The 13,427-nt window shown below is 49.1% G+C and overlaps 1 protein-coding gene across 1 annotated transcript in view; it reads right to left on the bottom strand.

Moving 5' to 3' along the window:
- The window catches only part of NT5C2 (5'-nucleotidase, cytosolic II), a 61,666-nt gene extending 53,836 nt beyond the window's left edge, over positions 1 to 7,830 (bottom strand). Inside the window, exon 1 of the mRNA XM_086616277.1 lies at positions 7,793 to 7,830. The gene's annotated coding sequence lies outside the window, so the exon portion shown is untranslated. The remainder of the gene's footprint in view (positions 1 to 7,792) is intronic.
- Positions 7,831 to 13,427: the final 5,597 nt, after the last annotated feature.

Here is a 13,427-nt window from a genome sequence, read left to right as displayed (position 1 = left end):
GATATTCTGTGAAGAAATCTGAGTGAAGAAAAATGAGTCGTAGATGAGTAAAACATTGTTAGTTTTTCATCATCCATTCCCTCCTGATTGCTCAAGTCTAGCAAGCGGAGTTTTTTGGCCTTGGCTCATAAAACTGCCAGTGCAATATCCAAGAGAAGTTACAATACGTGTAAAACAAGAGGTTAAGAACCTATCTAATCTATTATCACGTGAAAAAAAAAAAGGAAAGGTTAGATTACAAATGTGTTTTTAACAAACTCTTAGAAAGGTGGTAGCGTTATTTCCCTGGATCAGAAGTGACAGAAGTCCCCAAATTATTGAAGGCTATGGATGGACATTTGATCTGAGATCATGGCAAGTAAAGCTCTTTCCAATTTGTGTAAAATTTACTCAAAATATCACACACATCTGCTGATGATTCCAGTACTTGCATGTTTTTTTAATACTCACTCTCTATAAAATCATCCCATTTCAACACCACTATAAGGAGGATATCAATAAATGCCAGAACGTGTGTGAGACATGCTCAGGATGTCTCCAGTCACCAAGTGGTTAATGGTACAGGCAAGCTAATGCCTTCCAGAGGTTAAATTCGTATCATTAACTAAAAAGGACTTAGCAGAAGATCATCTGGTATGCTCATCACTGCTTAGCAGCAACCCTTTGGGGTAGAGTAAGCATTTTGAAGAATAGAGACGAGGGGTTTTGTGTCTACTTACTTGAACCACTTACAGCTATAGGTAGCAAATGCTCATTTTTCCCTAGCAGAGCTGTACCCACCCTGTCAGCTGCAGCCTTGCTTTTGATTACAGGTGGAAAAGGTCTGCTGACCACTTCCTCCTCCAGAGAGACCCTGTACATGTGTTTGTACGTTCCCTCAGGCAGTGTTTTATTTTCGTTTTTTTTAACAAAGGAAGGCGATGTGGAAATGCAGCATCCCAAAACACCAAAAGACTGAAAACAGGCACTGCCTTGCTGACCTGCCCTTAAACATCACTGGTGCACCGACCGATGCTTGCCACATGAAGCGGAAAATGAAATCTGACTCCTGCCTCAGTTTCCAGACAGCAGAACTAACAGATGATTTACCAGTCTGGCTTGCTTCTATGTTAAATTCCTCTTTCCAGCTTCACTCAGCCACTTGTGTTCAATGATGGGAAAGCTACAGGAACTGAGCTGGAAGAGCAGTTTCCAGGGTCGGCCTCAAGCTAACCAGTGTTCAGAGCACCTGCAATTTATGTTCAACTGATCCATTTTCCTTTAGGGAATGAACTCATCCTGACCTAAAAGCAACACACAGAGAGTAGTATTATAAAAGTGGAACTGAACAAGCAATGAAAAAGAAACAACTATGCAGCTATTTTGGGTGTCTGTTCTTAAAAGGTCTCAGGGAATACTGCATAGGATGTCAGAAAGGACATGATTGAACCAGGACACTCGGGATGAAATCTAGCAGCCCTTTCTTGTAACTTCAAAAGGCCACATATTTCTTTGCACAGTCTTGAAATGGAATCGCTTTGTAATATCCAAAAAGACAACTTGAAAAGATCAGAAAGAAACATTTGAAATACCTTTTTCAACATGTTCAGCTCTTCCTTTGGGGGGGGAAAAAAGGTATCTCAGATGGAGATGAAGAAAGCAAAGGAAATCAACATCCAGGGAAGATTATTTATTTTCAATTGCAACTGGTTCTAGTTACTGATTGCCAAAATTTCCTAAGCAGCTCACCTTTTACTAGCACTTACTTTCAGATGTTATTATTGGTAATTTCTGTGTTACAGTTACAAAGCACGGGCATAAACTTCACTCAGCACCTCTTCTGGTTTCTGAGGGCAGAACATTCACATGCTCTCCTCTGACTGCATGTTCCTAGTTATTCGCCACGCGTGCCTATGTGCAACTCATCACCAACTGAATCAATGCAAACAGCTGAATTCAGCTGGTCTAGAGATTTTGGTATGCGTTATGCTAAACCATCAGTCCTCGATCTTTTGAATTCACCTTCCTTTCTAGGTTACTTTAGAAGCCGACTAGAAAGTTCCTCTTGTTACGTGCCATGGCCAGATGCACTACATTTGATGCAAATGCCAAGAGGAGTACAGTCCAAGTATTGAAGTATGAGTTGATTCCCACCCACAGCTACCGTTCTCCAAAGGAGATAAGGAATACTGATTTCAGCAGTAAACTCTGCTTGAACAACTAAACACTTCCTCCTGAACCCAGCACACACAGCTGGGACGCAGCTGTTGCTACAGCAGCTGCTGCCAGGAGAAAGGCAGCAGCTCACACAAGAAAGGGGCAACCCACCCAGAAGGTCCTACAATCCAGATCTGGCCACCACAACTGCCAAGGCTGGACCACCCCAGTTGGGAAGTATTTTAGGGAAGCGTACCTTCCTAGAGGGTTCAGTGAGAATTTGCTTCCTGAAAATCGAGCAAGAACATATCTGAAGTGCTTTATCTATTATGCCAATGTTAAGAGGGAGAACTCCAAGGCCTGGGTCAAAGCCAGCTAATCCAAAGGCCTGTTCTTAAGTAAACAGTGGAAAACCACTCTGCTTCAGAGCCTCCTGCAGAAACCAGTATAGGAAATCTCTGTTTTACCCTTTCCTCTGAACCAATTGTGCCAAGCAAGGCTAAATGATAATCTTGTAGCAAGCATATATGCAAAATAGTAAGTCTTTGTTTGAAAATATCTGGAAGGCAGCTGGGAGCTGTGCATACTCTGTAACAAAATTAAGCTGAGTTGTGACTGCATAACAATTTCAAGGAACCTTTGGTTTTCAAATAATCACTTGTGGTGAAAAGAGCCAGAATGATAGTCTGGGAGACCAAAACTGCCCAGAGAAGTTGTAGGTGCCCCATCCCTGGCAGTGTTCAAGGCCAGGTTGGATGAGGCTTTGGGCAACCTGGTGTAGTGGAGGGTGTCCCTGCCCATGGCAGGGGGGTTGGAACTAGATGATCTTTGAGGTCCCTTCCAACCCAAAGCATTCTATGATTCTATGATCCTATATGCAGGATGCGAACGATACAAGCAGTACTAGAATACAGTGCTACCACACATCTGTTTCTACGAAGTCACTTCACTTTGGAGCCACCTTCAAATCTCAGAAGAATCACATCTCCTTTGGCCTCCCTTTCTTCCCTCATCCACCTACAGAAGCTGTGCCCACACATGCTTTAATTTCAAAAGATAAACCAACAGGTCGCTCACGTCCCAGCATCACTTCTATAGGTATCTCAATACTGCGACTCCTGCTCTCCACATTTAATGGGCTCACACCTTTGTAGAATTTAAAGCCATTTTAGCTGGTATAATGCACAGGGTAAGAAAACGCACTTATTTTCTTGCTGACATGTTAAGCAAAGGTACCATGCTGATAATCACAGTGGGGCTTCCAAACTCCTCAGTTTAGTCAGAACTTTCTCTCTAATGAAACTACCAAAAAAGGGCTGGCTGTGCTGGTAAATCCCGCAGCAGGTATGCATGACGAGAAGACGATAAGCCAAGGTCACCAGTAAGCAGAAGTTTAGCCTCTACCATCCCATACCAGACTTGAAAAAGTGACAGGGCTGACACACAGCCACTCACCGCCCCTACGTTTGGGGACCCAACTGTCCGGGAAGTAAGAGCAAGTCTGCTTTTGACCTTACAGTAAGGTACACACACTGCTACACACTCAGGCAGTAGTAAGATTCAACATAAAGGGCTGTGGGGTTTTTTAGGCAGAATTACTCAGGCTCCCTTCTTGATCTCAGGCTGTCATTAAAAATACATGTTTCTCCTAAATGGCTTCACACAGGCAGGTCTCCCGAGCGCCCTTTCAGCCCTGCAAACACACGCACGAGACTTAATGACTACCCTTATGTAGGCGGCTTTACATTATCAATTGCTTACAGTGGCTAACTTAAATACCTATGCAATTTTTTCCAGATGTTGCTTAAGGTCTATTTACTGTACATTAAGTTCTTATTTATTGTACATGCTGGATTCTCTCTGTGGTTAAGAAAGCAGACTTGTGTTATACATGCTCTCTATGTAGAGTACACAGTCCAAGGCTTTAGGAACCATTCCAGTTAAGGAGTCATAATGATTAAAAAGCAAAATACAGCTCATTGGTACGAGCATCATGACCATGACACATAATAATAATTTCTTTAGTAGCACAAAACAGACATTTTACAACAGGAAATATTTATATGAATGTGCATTTTGGAGATGGTCAAAGAATAAGACATGCTTCAGCACAGAATAGCCAACTTCTGAAGGCTCAGATCATGGCCATTTCAAATACAATTTGCAATGGTATTTGTGCTGCTGACACTATAAATAAAATGTAAAAAGTAGACGCAGCACAGACAATAAGTGAAGAATTCCCACGTGCTTACTTGGTAACATATCTCATCCCAAACACATCCCGAAGAGTGAGACGAGGCTTCCACTCTCAGCACATTCTGTTCAGTTTTCTGTCCTACTATTCTCACTGCTAAAAGAGCTACAGCTGTTTTATATCAGGACACCCAGAGTGCATGAGCCACCCCGAGGCAAGGACACAGCACAGAGCAGGCGCTGTGAACTTGTCCCAAGGTACATCACTCAGGCTGTCCTCTGCTGACATACAGCGCTGTCCTCAGTTTCCCTTGGGGTAGAGCTGAAGTGCCTTGCTCTCTTCATGGGTTTCAGCTGGATGACATACAAGTATCTCTTATCCTGAAGTGATTAGCTGCCGAGGTGTTCTTTTAAAGGAGTGAAGACACGGCACTGCCCTGACAAACAGGAAGCCAGTTCCTATGACAACTTTTCCCCCTGCAGCCTGGCTGGAGACCATTAATTCACCTTCCCCAGGCCAAGAAGCTTCTACGTTGTAATGTCGTTTTGGGCCACTACAGACCTCTGTAGGATTTTCACCAGCGGCCGAGCAACAGCAGGCTGAATGGTACTGAACCACCCAGACCCCACAGCACTCCCTAATTTCAAATTCCTACAAAAGAACAGGTTCACTGAGGGCATCTGCATGACCTCACTTTTGTCTCTTGTCCAAGATTTTCAGGGCAGAGCTGCAGTCAGCCCTTCTTCCTCCACCTCCTTGCAAGTTCGGTACCTACAATTTCCGTAGGATTCAAAGGTTGCAGACCATCTCAGCTTGTCCTGGAGCACCGCAAACCTACTCTGCAGCCGGCCTGGGGCCATCCCCAGATAACAGCTCACACTGCAAGCTAACCACCCATCTATCAGTTTTTAACTGAGCATTATTTTATTAAGCTGAACTGCAAATAACAAGTATGATGTGAGCAAATAAACCTATCTGCTTTTTCAATAAGCATCAGTTAAACATGGAATTTTAATAGCTTGCTTCCCTTTTACTTTTACTTTAGACGCAAAAATAACATACTTGTATATTTTTAAAAGAAATAAAACACTCCTTTCAATGTTTCCCCAAAGAGTATAATACCAGTGTTTACCAGTAAACATCACACTAAGGTTTCTGTTTTTCCAAAACCAAACATTCCTCTGGAAGCTAAAAAAAGTCTAGGATAAATATTTCTAGTGATCTTAGGAAGGGCCTGTTAACTTTCAATTCAAGCTATATTAGGAATCAAACATGACAAGGAGCAACAATTCAAGGGGTATTATTATTATTATTATTATTATTATTATTATTATTATTATTATTATTATTATTATTATTATTATTATTATTATTATAAAATTGCCTAGAAACTAGAAATCTGCCTAGGAAACTTTCAGCTTGCATCTGATTTTTGCTAGCGTATATCCTAGAAACAGCATATAACACTAATGCTACCAATGCAAATACACTAACAGGCTGTTAATTTCAAACCTCAGCGGAAAACGTTTCTCCCATTCTTACAATTTTTCTCCCCATTTATCTCTGCAATTGTACTTAATTCAATGGAGCATTTTAAATGTAATTCGGCGGTGCATTTCACCACACAATTTGTTTGAATAACGCTATACAGAGTAAAGGTGGTATTGTACTATATAATGAAACGATGTCTATGCTTGAACAAACTCCAACTGCTGTTAATCAAACCAGCAAGTTCCTGAATGATCGTTTGGACTCCGGACTAATGGCAATAGATTATTTTAAATAGCAGTTCTACCCTAAAATATGTTTAGGTTGACACGGGCTGACAAGGACTGTGACAGACTTCCAGAGCTAAGCTGATCAGTTTGCAGGTAAAACAGCAGGCTTTTTCCTCACTGCCAGAACTACAAATTCAGCATGTGAACCCAAGATCAAGATGTAGTTCTGAGGTTTGTTTCTGGTTTTCAATAAAAACACGTAGCACCTGAGAGGACCTGAAAAATCTTTGTATTTTTGATTTATTCACCAGCGACAAACAGGTTTTATACAATATATTTCAGTCGGTGACAAGATGTTATTCTAAACTGACACGGGACTATTTGGATAGGTAAGAGAGGAACATTTCTAAGCGAATGTTAGAAAGCATTTTGCAATCTTTGAGGTTCAAATGGCAAATCTTCCAGAGCTAAAAAAAAATAATCTTTTAAAACATAAGCGATCATGCTTTTGGAAGAATGTTCTCAAGACCACGTCAGAGAAGATCCTTAGTATCCAGCTTGGCAGCCTTCAGAAACACTAGCAATGGAAAAAAACTTGAGGTTTCATAATCTCAGCGGTTCCAGGAATTTTTGAAACTGCCTGTGCTACAAGAAACAGTACTGCCCTATCAAGTCAGCCAGTCTATCAGAAACCAACGTAGGTTTGTTTTCACCATACATTTTGCAACATTGTTTCCGGCACAAAAGGATTAAAAAAAAAAAAAAAAAAAAAAGCATAAACAAAACGTGAGCAAAGCAGTTTTGCGCTGGTTTTATTTATTTATTTATTTATTTAGTGCCTCGCTCCTGCCTTTAGGTTATCGGCTCAAGCCCGATACAGCGAGATTACCGAGAGCAACTCGAACGAAAGAGAGCAGTGACAATGAACCCTCGCCCGGGCACAAGGCTGCCTGGGAAGCGTCCTGCTCAGCGCCGGGATCGGGCTTTTTCCAGCGCAGAGGGCCGCCTCCACCCCTGCCAAGCCTGGAGGGAAGCTGCGGGCTGGAGGTGCCGCCGGGACCCCTCCGGCCCACGTGGGGCGGAAGGCGGAAACGCACGCAGCGGGTGCCAGCCCCGCACCTCGGAAACACCCTCCCCAGGGCTCCTTCTCCTCACGCCGCGGCTCAGACGGCAGAGGGGTGGAAGCGGTCCGGGCGGCGGGCGAACAGCCGCCCTGCCCCAGGGAGCGGGGGCAGCCCCGGGGCGCGCCCCGCCGGCCGGCGGGCAGGGGTCAGCCCGGGGCGCTGCCTGGAGGTGCGGTGGGGAAGGGAAGGGCTCGGCGGTTCGCCCCGCCAGGGACGGGAGAGGGGGCCCGGACGGGACGGGATGAGGGAACCTGGGGGCCGCCCTGCTCGGGACGGGGAGGGGAGGCAACCGGGGCTCCCAAGGCACAGCAGCCGGGCAGGGCAGGGGCCAGCCGGATCCGGGGAAGCGGCGAGGCCGGCGGGCGCTGCCTGCGGGGGGGTCCCCTCCCCGGCAGAAGGGGAAGCGCCGCCGGCGGGCACCTGGGCTCCGCTCACCGCCCCTCCCGTCCTCAGCCCCGGCCGCGACGGCGGACAGTCCCAGTCCCAGTCCCCGTCCCCTTGCCGGGGTGCGCGGCTGAGCGGAACGAGGAGGGGGCGCTCCCCTCCCACCCCCAACGGTCCCCGCCGAGCGCGCGCACCCGCACGCGCGCAGTGCCCCCGCGCGCCCGGGCCGCTCTCACCTCCTGCCGCGCTCCAAAGAACTGCCCCGCACACTGCCGCAGCGCCCGGCGGCTGCACTGCGCAGGCGCGGCCCGCGCCCCGCGCCCCGCCCCTCCCGCAGGCAGGGACCGGGGAGAGTGTGCGAGCCCGGCGCTCAGCCGCAGGGGAGCGGCGGCAATGTGCCGACCCGCGGAACAGCCGCACAGACACCCCCCAACAGCCAACAGCCCTCCCCCCCAGGGCCTGGCATCGCTCCTGCCAAAATCTCTGGGCCTGCCCCTGCCTTCAGCCCTGCACCTCCCTCCGCCCTGCGCTCCCGACCTGCCCGAGCCCCCACAGTTCTGTCAGCCGGCCCCAGTGTAGCTGTGTGCCATGAAGGCTGAAGGAGCTAGGGCTTTGGTTAAAATAACGCAATTAATTATGGATTTTTTTAGGGAGTGCGTTTGGAGCGCGGGCTGGGATGAGGGGTCCAGGGTGCGCCCCATCCACTGTGGGAAGGGTGGCACGGAGGTCACAGGAGCAGCTGTGAGGGGCATGGGGTGGTGTCAGGCGGCTTGGTGGATGCTGGCCACACCGGTGGGAGGAGGGGGGTCCTGCATCCTTACTGCACATCCCCAGCAAAGGTCTGCTGCCACCACCGAGCACGGGCCTGCACACCTGCGGGCATGGTGGTCCAGGCTGGAAAGGCTCAGGGAATGATTGTGCAGAGCAAAAAGTATCCATTTGTCCATTCCCAGTTGTAGCACGCTGAGCCAGCAATGCCCCGAAAAGCACCAGGAAAAAAAAAAAAAAAACTCCCTGGTAAAACGAGCCTCCCTTTTTCTGCCTGTTTTTCCCGACCCCGGAGGCCTGGAAAAGGCTGCAGCCCCAGCGGGGTCCTGGCCACCTCGGGGTGGTCCCCACCAGCAACAAGGGTGACGGCAGCCATCCACCTGCCCCAGCTCATCCTGGGCCCACATGGCTCTGCCCAGCCACTGGCACCCGGGCCCGGTCTCCCTTCCCACACCTCGGTGGTGGCCGGGAATGCCTCCCCTCCTCCTTCAGCGGCTTTTCCGGCCCCGCCACCACGATGCTTCCTTTATCTCCCCAAGGACGCTTCCCTCGGCTTTCCCTATCACCTTCTGCTCTGCTCCAGGCGATAAGGCCCTGCCACCACCCTCCACAGCACGAGGACACACCGCCGGGCAGGGTTTTGCCAACTCGGGCACACTTGGCATGCCATGGCTCTCCAGGCTGGGCGAGCCTTGCTCCATCACCTCATCAACAGGAAGCACCCAACAGCACCAGCCTTTAATATATGCTGTTAGTTCTGGCTAAAGCAAAGCCCGTTTTCAGTGCTGAGCCCATGGTGGGGCAGTGTTACCCACCTGGGAAGCTCAGCCTGCACCTCCCAGTACCCTGAGACATCTCACAGCACCTACACCAGGTACCCAAGTGAGGGATTTCACTTAGGGATGCATCCACCTGTGTTTGGGAGCTCATTTACACACATCCTCATGGCAGGGTCCATCCTGGAGTGTGTCTGCCTGTGCATCTTTCCAACGCATAACCGCAGAAGATGCACTGAAGCCAACAAGGATGTCTAAAAGTGTGATACAGCTTTTCCGTGAAGGAAAATTAAATAGACAAAAATTCTTCAGCCAGGAAAGAGACTGAGGGGAGTAAGGCAGAGGTCTGCAAAACCCTGCATGGGGAGGTGGGTGGGAAGGAACCGTGTCCCACCTCTTCCACTGTGTCTCGCAGGCCAGGGGCATGGAATGAAATTAGCTGGCCGTGATTCCAAAGTGCAAAGAAAGATGATGTTTTTTCATACGGTGCATTATCAAGCTGTGGATTACAGAGCACAGTGGCATCCAGGACGTGAACTTACACTGATTAGATAAGGGCCAGCAAACACAGGGATGTGACTGCTGCCGAGGGAACACCAGAGAAGTGATACCAGGGAAGCATGTATCTGCCAGTCAGAGACAAACTCCCGAGTTAGAGGGACCTAATATGGCCATTTTCCTATTTTTATTAGTGGTTTTGGGTGTGTGCAACTCAGCGAACATGTCCTTCTTTCTTTTATATGTGTTTATCACTGATAGATGTTTTCTCCGTGATTTTGCTGCCATTACCTGCAGAGCGCTCCCTCCCACGGTGGGTCAGCCTGCCTGTGCTGCAAGAGATCTGGCAGCAGCCTCACAGGAGGCACTTGGATCTGCCTTTTTCCCTCTGCTGGGAAGCACTTCCCTCTCACACAGCTGCCTGCCGTGATGAAGCCGGGTGATGAAACACCTACCCAGAGCATAAGTTTAACAGACTGTGCTGGAAACCGGCTGAAAGGTGCGTGTCCCGTTGCTGTGTGCGCACAGCTTTTTCCTCTGAATCACAAGCCCGGGCAGATTGCAGCTCGGGAGATAAATTAACAAGCCTCAGCAGCAGGCAGCTGCTGTGCTGAGAGGATCACAGAGTTTTAAGGACCTCTCCTGCTGTCTACCAGGCATTGATTTTTGAAGCAACTGGTACGGAGATATGGAAGGGTCCTGGGCAACCCACTGGGTTTCAGTAGTGCAATTCTCAGCTATGGGACTGGTTTTCCTTGGTTTTCTGCCTGTTTTCTGGCCTGATAAAGATCCCCCTGTGGCCACATGTGTGCGTGTGTCCCAACAGAACCATGCGTTACTCAGGCATCAAGGTTTCCTGAGGCTGAATGCAACCCAGGCACTGCCCTGGTTTCAGTTTGTGCCCACTGCCAGCTTGCCCTCTCATTTCAGGTCTGACATGCTGATGTTCATTCAGCTTGTCTCCAGCCTCCAACCTTAGAATAGAAAAGAATAAGACTAGGCTAGACTAGAACAGAACAGAATGGAATTTGTGGAATTTGGGTCCAGATCTTTCAAGGGCTTCCTTCCAGTCTGCTGGGACATGGCTTCTTCTGTGGTCACACTGCAGCTCTCACTCTCCTGGGTTTGTTGGCCAAGTCAGCCCTTGAGAGCTGCGTCAGGGGTTCAAGGGGCTTGCAAGGAAATTGCATTGGGTGCCAACCACCTGGGATGGGTGTCTTGCTGCAGCTGCCTGCAACATGGGAGCACCCCCACAACTGGCACCTCATGGAAAGGGGGATCCCAAGGTCTCAGCCACTCTTCACTCCTCTGAAAGAAGCAGCCTTCCAGGGAGCTGGAGCCGCATCTTTGTTCTGTGGGATATAAGTGCTTACTGTCACTTACTGATTCCAATTCCTTGTGCTCATTCAGCCACAAGGTCCCAAAGTCACACCAGCAACTGGCTCAGGTCCTACCTGTTTCATGCAATCTCCTTCCCTCTGTGTAGATGGACTCCAGAACACCTCAATGCATTAGAAGGCAGAAGGATTCTATCCTAGGGTCTTTACCCATGGACATCAGCAGCAGACACCCTTGCATTTCTTCTGCTGGAGTAGACTGTGACACTCCTAACTCCACTGTTAGTATGCATGGCAGAGCTAAAACAGTACAAGTGCAGAAGCCTAGACAGGCTGCACTCTGTCGCTCACCAGCCTGGGCTGCAGCACCAGGGACGCTGTTGCATCCTCCGCAGCCAGGAGGAAATGGCCTGCCTCTTGTAGGCAGGATAGGTACCTTGAGTTGATTAGAGTAATTAGTAGTTCATTAGCTCAACTCAGTCCAGCTGGATAAGAATGATTAGTGCCATAATTCCCCCTTTTTGTTTTAGTATTTTTTGTTTTCACAAAGGCTTTATGGTGAGCAGAGACCCGGCCCACTCATCCAACTCCAGCACACTTCCCTTCCGCAAATACCACGTCGGGGCTTGCGGCTTTACCTTCTTCTCCAAAGGACTCTTGCTCAAGCTCCCGGCTCCAGCTCTGGCTCCGGCTCTTTTGCAGCCAGGGCTCTCGGCTCGGCGAGGGAGTCGGGGCTTCCCAGGGTCTCATCGATGTATCACGTCGGGGTCGCCAGTTGTCGCTCACCAGCCTGGGCTACGGCACCAGGGACACTGTTGCATCCTCCACAGCCAGGAGGAAATGGCCTGCCTCTTGTAGGCAGGATAGGTACCTTGAGTTGATTAGAGTAATTAGTAGTTCATTAGCTCAACTCAGTCCAGCTGGATAAGAATGATTAGTGCCATAGCACTCCACTTTTTGAAGATAAAAGAGAACCACAACAGCCTTCACCATAAGCAATAATCAGCGCAAAGTCATCAAAACAATGACACACATGCAAATAAGCAGCGCTGGAAACTTCTCAGTTATTTGATCAGATATTGCCAGTAGCAGAAACTTGACTTGGGATATTGTAATGCAGAGCAACGGATGTCAAGGAAGTGGTAAAATGCACTTCTGTGTGAAGAGTATGTGAAAGACCTGAAAAAAAACCCTAGATCAAGGAGATAATTTCTGCGCCAGCAGTGTGAGCCAGGCAGCCTGGGCCAGGCATCGTGCTCCAGTGCCAGGAAGGCTGGCAGACCCCAGCGCGGGCTGAGGCTGTCTGCCTGGCCTGCTCTACCACCAAAATGTAAACTACTTGGACGATTCAAGTGCTGTAGCCTCACTGTCACTGACCTAAAATGGGTTTCAGAAAAACTGAGTCCTTCCAGGAAAAGTACCTGTGAGCTGATCCGAGTCCTGGAAAAACAGGTACAAGCTGAGTCTCTCACCCAAGTGTGTGCATAGCTCCTGTCTCTTTCCTTTGACTCCACTGACTTAAAAAACCGACACTTTTTATTCCTCCTGTGTCCTATGGGATAGACAGGCAGGACTAAGGTGGGCTATATAGGTGTGTGTTGATCCTCTTGCCAATCCCTGACTGCCAGCCTAGGACCAGCCTGCTGCCACAGTGGGGCAGTGCTCCACCTTGGGCCGGGACCACCTCACTCCCAAGTGAAAAGGATGTTTTCCCCATGGTTTTTCTGCCCCAGGCAATGCCATTCTAAGCATGGCTGCAGGGACGTGGGCTCCTGCACACTCCAGCCATGGTTGCTGCTGTGCTTGCAGGGCCTTCTCTGGGGCCACAATTATGAATAACTTCTGACACCAAGGGGATATGAATCCCAGCACCGTCTCTCTCTATTTGGCTGGTCCCTTTGAAACAGCAACAGATCTTTTGGAAGTCACAGCTACTTCTCCAGTGTCAGCCCTGGCTTGCTCGTCCTCCTCATTCATCCATTGGATCTCTCTCATGCTGTCCCTTGGTCACCTCTGAGGAGAAATGGGGACAAGTGGAGTAGAGGAACTGAGCATCAGAGCAGATCTCAGTGGCACAGAGATGTGCAGGAGGCAAGATCCAGTTGAATATTTCACTATATTCCTCACACCTGGATCACAGTTATTTTAAGCTGTTTTTCCATCTCACAGCCATGTTTTACGCTGCTGTTCCCAGAGACCAGTCACTTCCTTCTGGTCTCTTGGCAGGTCCTGTCACGGGATGCTGTGTTCCTGGGTGGGGTACTTGGCCTGGAGTTGGGGTGTGCATGTCACCTCCCCATCAGCTCTACAGCCCTGGGTACTCCCAGCAATCCCTTGCGAGTGGGAAGGCCCAGCCCACTCCTCCAGGCATGTCCGGATCTCTGCACCCACCCTGCACCCCAACTGCCCACGGCCCCATCCTGCAGAGACCTCACGTTGCTGTGGGCACTCTGGGCCCCACCAGAGGAGAGGGGCTGGGACTAGCCCTGCGG

This window comes from Tauraco erythrolophus, chromosome 9, assembly GCF_009769465.1.
Source record: "Tauraco erythrolophus isolate bTauEry1 chromosome 9, bTauEry1.pri, whole genome shotgun sequence".
Lineage (NCBI taxonomy): Eukaryota > Metazoa > Chordata > Aves > Musophagiformes > Musophagidae > Tauraco > Tauraco erythrolophus.
Note: the sequence above shows the minus strand (reverse complement) of the source record. Positions and strands in the feature narration are given on the sequence as shown.